General features: G+C 41.1%; 1 protein-coding gene across 3 annotated transcripts in view; it reads left to right on the top strand.

Annotated features, from left to right (window-relative positions):
* Window positions 1–1223: 1223 nt before the first annotated feature.
* The window catches only part of LATS1 (large tumor suppressor kinase 1), a 39931-nt gene continuing 34950 nt past the window's right edge, over window positions 1224–6204 (top strand). For all 3 annotated transcript variants that reach the window (XM_016428947.2, XM_056818923.1, XM_056818924.1), the window contains exon 1: window positions 1224–1595. The gene's annotated coding sequence lies outside the window, so the exon portion shown is untranslated. The remainder of the gene's footprint in view (window positions 1596–6204) is intronic.

The following is a 6204-nucleotide window of genomic DNA, read 5'->3' as shown; positions in this document are numbered from 1 at the left end:
CTTGCTGAATTATGGTTAGTATTTAAAGAACTTCGAAATCTATCAGTGTGATCCATACTTCCTCCAAGAGTTCACAGGATTTTTATCAGTTTTTTAAAATTCGAAATTCAACTTTTCGATCAAAACTAACAAGTGCCATTTCAGAGGCACTGATTGTGATGCAGGGGAACGAACCCCTGAGTTTGCCTTGAAATCCCCAGCTCTGTCCCTTACAACCTGTGGCAACTCACTACCTACTAGGGGCTCAGTTTCCTCATTTTTAAAATGCCTTAACCAGACGGCCTCCGAAGCGACGATCTTGAGGCTAGGTTCGGCTTTCCTACTGCTAAATCTCTCTACTTCGGCGTCTGTGCTGAGGATTCGAGCGAGACAGTCAAAGATTCGAAGAGAAAACCATGGGTTTAACATTAAAGTGGAAAAGAGAGAGCAGGATCTTTTTCCTGCTTCGTGGTCAACCAGGAAGCCGAAGGTCAAGGGCGGGCTGAACCTCTCTCCTGCCTTCCGAGGAGTTGGTCAGCGCGCACGGAGAAGAACCGAGGAAAAGCCCCAAGTTCTTACCCCCGCCCTTTTCTTCACCCTCCCCTCTCTTCTCCTCTCCTCTCCTCTCTTCCCCCAACCCCCACCTCACCCCGCGCGCAAGCGACGCTGGGAAATGCCCACATCCGGGAAACCTGGAGTGGAGTGCGGCCGCAGCAGCGGCGGCGGCGACACGGAGCGAAAGACAAGATGGCGGCGGCGCCGGTTGAGGCCCGGCACTGAAGGGAGAGTCCGGTCCTTGTGGCCCCTCCCTCCTCCCTGCTACGTGCCGCGGTGGCTGGCGGCTCCCGCTCCCGCTTTCGGACCCGGCGCAGCCCGGATCCTGGGGGACACCGGCACGGGTTCGAGCCTCTGTGATAGCCGGGCCTCCGACCCGCGGAGGTCGCCGCTTCGGAGTTCCGCTGTCCTGCAGGTAGGTCCGGCGGGGCTGGCCGGGCGGGTGGGGCCTACTTTCTCCTCCGCCTGGGGCCCGGGCCGGCGGGGCGGCGGCCGCGGCAGCCCACGCCCATCGGAGCTGGCGGCGGTCCAGGGGCCATGGCCGCCGGCGGGAGAGCAGAGCAGAGCAGAACTGTCGGATCCGGGGGCTGGCTTGGCTTGACCCGAGCTGTACTCTGCCCTGAGGAAGATGTGTTTGGGGGTGCGCCCGGTGCCAAAAGGAGAGCCTTTGGGCTTTGAGGCTTCAGATGGGCCAGGACGACGGCTTAGCGCAAGACCATCCCTATGGTCCGTATAATGCTGATGGAAGGCTGTGCTGCTGTGCATGCCCGGGGACTCGGACTCATTGCATCTTCCCGGAGCATCCTTGTCCCCTGGTCTTGAGCCCGTTATACCCTCTTGAGGCTATTTCTCCTGACCCAGCCTCTCAGGACCTCTTCCCAAGAAAGCACCTTTGATCCTTATCTCTGAACTCCACATACATGGGACACCACCAAGAATTCTTTCATCCCTATCTCCTTCAATAAATAAATAACCTTTTGAACTTCACCCCTCTTTCTCGGATCGACACCTTCGTAGCTTTCCCTCTTGCCTTTTGGGAGTTTTATTTCATGTTGAAAATGGTAAGAATCCCTTCACCTTGAAGAATCCCTAGAAATCTTTACTCGTGGAACTTTTTGAAAGTTTCTATAATGTTAACATTTGGAAACTATTAAAGGAAAGGTGTATATATTATGGAGGTGAAGGAAGGAGGGCTAAAAAATATTGCATATTTCTCTTTTTTACTATAGATACAAACGACTGCATTTTAGGAGAAAGGACTGCATTTTAGGAAAAACGCAATTACAATAACCATGCTACATCACTTTGTGTAGTATTCTCCAGTTAGGGACTCAATAAATGTTTAATTCTGTTGTGGCTTATACCTATATAGGAATAAAATAGAGTAAAATTTTATGCATATATTTAGTATGTCCTTTTTATGCATGTGTAAACTATAAAAGTCTACATAAAGTTTCTGGGAAAGTTGGTGGTTCTTCCTGATTTCAAAAGCCGAAAAAACTTTAATCCATTCTCTTACCTTATGCAATAATTCCTCTGGCAAGTTCTTAAGCTGAGATCTGTGAACTTTTTTCTCATGTTTTGATAGCTATATATAATTTTTTTAAACCTTGTTATTTTATGTATTTAAAAATATTGTGAAAAGGGCTCTGTAGGCATCACCTACAGAGTGCCAAAAGGGGTCTATTGACACCAAAAAAAGACTAAGAACTCTTGCTCTGCGATCTTTCATATGGTCTTCGCGACTTTGCTTAAAGCACTGAGTGATGAGATAAGAGTATAGGATTTGGAAGTCATAAAACCTAGATTTGATTCTTGGTTCTGCAACTTACTATGTGAAGATGGAAAAATCATTTCACTTAAGTAACTTTAAATTTCTTTTCTTTGTAAAATGGGAATAAAAATACTCTTAACTTGTAGAATTTTGTGAGGAAAGGGGATTTGTACACCATAAACTTGGCTGTGCCACCCCCATTTCATTTTGGGACAGCTGTAATCATTAGGTAATTCTTTATTTTGAGCTGAAATCTACCTCCCTTAAAATTCCTTACACATTTAAACTTGATCTTGATTACCTTGAGAGACAATTTGGAAATATGTTTACCTAATCTCTTCTTTAGGAAAGAGCGAAGTAAATATTTTAAAATGTGTAGCTGTGACCTTTTTCCCCCATCCTTGAGTATATCAGGATCATAGTAATTCACTTGTTGACTTTCTCTTTGTTTTGATTAGACTAGGTGCTGAAGAAGCATTCTATTCAGTCTGATTGATTCTTACTTTGTAAAGATTAGTAGATTGGCATTTGATTTGTATATTTTGGTGACATTATGAAAATTGGTTAGAATCTGCAAAATTACAGGATGTTTTTACATTTTACTGTAAAAGTTCAATTTTAAAACATTTCTCATTTCTTTCAGGGGGAAAAAAATCTTCCTACTTGTAATTTGAATACCTCTTTTATACTAAAATGCCCACATTTGTAGTTGCTACAAGTAGAGTTATTTTTTCCTTTAATAATTTGACAGACAGATAAATAGACTGCCTCCCTAAGGCAATGAAGGAATTTGACTGGCTTAACAGTAAAGGAAGTGGCATTGTACTCCTCTGATCTGCAGCTACTTCAGGAAACTAGGTCATGGCACATGCTGGATAAGACATTCTTTCTAATGGGTGAATGTTGATCGAACATGCCTTACCATTGTTCAAAATCTCATGGACAAGCTTCTGCCACATGTATATGTGTGATTTTTGGATTCTCTTCTGTGGATTTAATGTACCCGTGACTTTTTTTCTAGTTCTGATATTTTATTATTATATCCCTTGGAGAAATTCCAGCTTTGATTACTTAGCTAGTTATTTACCTACATTGGATATCCTTTGTTTAAGGACTGAGAATTCTTTCAAAATATAGAAATATATTTAATTAGTTAATATTTTTATCAATAGAGAGGGAAATCCTGTTTTGTTTTCAGCATGAGAACAATATATAGTGATTCATCTGTGGTTCTTGTGGTCTCTAGAGGTTCTGTTTATATCACACATAATAAAATTAAAATATAGTTATTAGTGAATTGAAAGAAAGGTTATGAATATTGTATAGACTCCTATAATATTGTAATTGAAACAATTACTCCATGATGCTTTTTGCTTCTTTGTAAAGAATGATCTCAATTCCTGTGAAAAACTGAAGATGAGTTCTGCACTGAATGTAATGTAAAGATGCATGATGGGGGTGACAACATATAACTAAAAAGGAACTCTGAAGAACAACAAGATTAAAGGACATAATCAAAGAATTGTATGACAGAAAGAAAAGATAGACAGATCAGGTGATGAGAGTGAGGATTTTGCCCTAAAAAGAAATTGAGAGACTTGTCATTCAAGTTTTAATTAAGAATAAACTCAGCACAAAACTTTACAGAAACCAAGAGATAGGATCTCAGAAATTTCATTGTGTTATGTAGTAGCTATGATAATACTCTTGGTTTATTTTTTCAGTTGTATTATTGATAATTATCTCATGATTTTTTGTTTTACAAAGTATTTCTCTTACAATAGCCTTGTGAGCTAGATACTTTTAAGTAATCACCTTTTTCATCATTATTATTGTTGCCATTTTATACATAAGAAAATAGTGTAGCCAAGAAAATTCCCAGAGCTAAGAGATGGAGTGTCTTGTTCAAAGAGGGCAAATAGGTCAGTGTCATTGGATTGAAGAGTACATGGTAGGGAATAAGCTATATGAAGATAGCAGGAGCAGAGTAATGAAGGGCTTTGAATGCCAAAGGATTTTGTATTTGATCCTGGAGGCCATAAGGAGTTTACTGGGTTAGGAGTTGAACAAAGACCCACTTTAGGAAAATCACTTTGGTGACTGAATGTGATTGGAGTGGAAAGAGGCTTAGGGGAGGCAGACTATTAGACTATTGCAATAGTCCAGGGATAAAGTGATGAGAGGGCCTGCAACAGAGTGATGGCCGTTTCAGAGGAAAGAAGGGAGAGTTTTGGAGAGATGTTGCAAAGATAACATTGACAGACTTTGGCTATTGGACATTGCGGTTTGGCGGGGTGTTGAAACAGTGAGGAGTCAAGGATGAGACCTAGGCTTCAACCCTGGTGAACTGGAAAGACAAGGTAATAGGGAAGGTGGGCAGGGAAAAGATTTAGGGGGTGTATAAATGGAGATTCTGAGCCTTTGGACTTCATCCCAGAAGTCCTTTAGTATTTCCCAAAATTCCATTTTCCTTCATCCCTCTTCCTCTCTTGGACCTGCGACCGGGCTGAAGTCAGGCAGTTCTTTTGTTTTAGTTATTATTAATAAAACTTTATAAAATATGATATTTAGTTATTATTAATTTTAAAACCCACAGGGAAAAGGCTAGTTGTGGTATTGAACATTTTGGGGTTAAGATGTTAGACATCCAATTCTTGATATCTGAATGGAAATTGGAGATGTCAAATTGGAAATCAGAAGAGAGATTGGGGCAGGGTTGGTAGATTTGCAAATCAACAATATGGAGGTAGTAATTAAATCTCCAGGAGCTGATGAGATCAACAAGTGAAGTAGTATAGAGAAAGAAGAGAAGAGGGCCCAAGACAGAACCTTGTGGGACACTTTTGGTTAGAGGGTATGATCTGGATGAGGATGTAGGAAAGGAGACAGAAAAGAAGTGATTAGACAGGTAGGAGGAAAACTGTAAGGGACTGATGTCCCAAAAACAAAGAGAAAAGAGTATCAAGTAGGAGAGGGTGATCAGTGTCAAAGGTTAAAGAGAATGAGGATTGAGAAAAAGGCCATTCAATCTGGCAATTAAGAAATCATTGGTACTTTTGGAGAGAACATTTTTGGTGGAATTATATGGTCAGAAGTCAGCTTGAAAGGGGTTAGGAAGAGAGAAAATTGAGTCAGCTATTGTAGATGGCTTTTTTAGGTTTCACTGTAAAGGGCAGAAGAGAAAGGATGATAGTTAACAGGGAATAGAAGGATCTAGTGAGGTTTTTTTGAGAATGGGGGGGGGACATAGGCATAGTTGCAGATAGGGAAGCAGTCAGTAGACAGGGAGAGATTGAAAATAAGTGATAGAGTGGGAGTGATAGAAGGGGCAATCTATGGGAATAGAATGGAATGGGATCTCTTAGCTTTAGTGAAGAATAAGGTCATTTCATCATGTGAGACAGAGGTGAAGAAGGAGATATGAGATGAGGAAGAGAAGAGAAAAGAGGGAGCTCATGGCATGTTCAATTTTATTTTATTTTTGTAAAATAAGAGTCAAGGTTCTCATCTGAGAGAGTTTGGGAAATAAGAAAAAGGTTAGATTGAGGTGTTTTGAAGAGTATGATGATATATGAAGGATGTATAGTAGGATCACCTGCTATCAGTAAAGACCCAACTTAAGGTTTTTTTAAACATAAATATGTAGTGGATCCACTCAGAATAGTTGCTTATTTTTTTTCCACCTTCATTCAGCTATACTTGTGTAGGAATGAAGGTGGTAGACAGTGGGAGTGACCCAAAATTGAGGCTTGGCAGGGCTGGATTGGTAAAATGATAAGGGACTGTAGAAAACAATAAAGTTGGACTGGTTCACAGAAGAGTCAAAATGGGGAAATGAGAGAATGGCTAGTACACGGGAGATAGTCCTAGGGCTGTGTTGGCAAAGGTGTGGCACA

The sequence above is a fragment of the Monodelphis domestica genome, chromosome 2 (assembly GCF_027887165.1).
Source record: "Monodelphis domestica isolate mMonDom1 chromosome 2, mMonDom1.pri, whole genome shotgun sequence".
NCBI lineage: Eukaryota > Metazoa > Chordata > Mammalia > Didelphimorphia > Didelphidae > Monodelphis > Monodelphis domestica.
The sequence above is the reverse complement of the archived record's forward strand: the minus strand, read 5'-3'. Positions and strand labels throughout refer to the sequence as shown.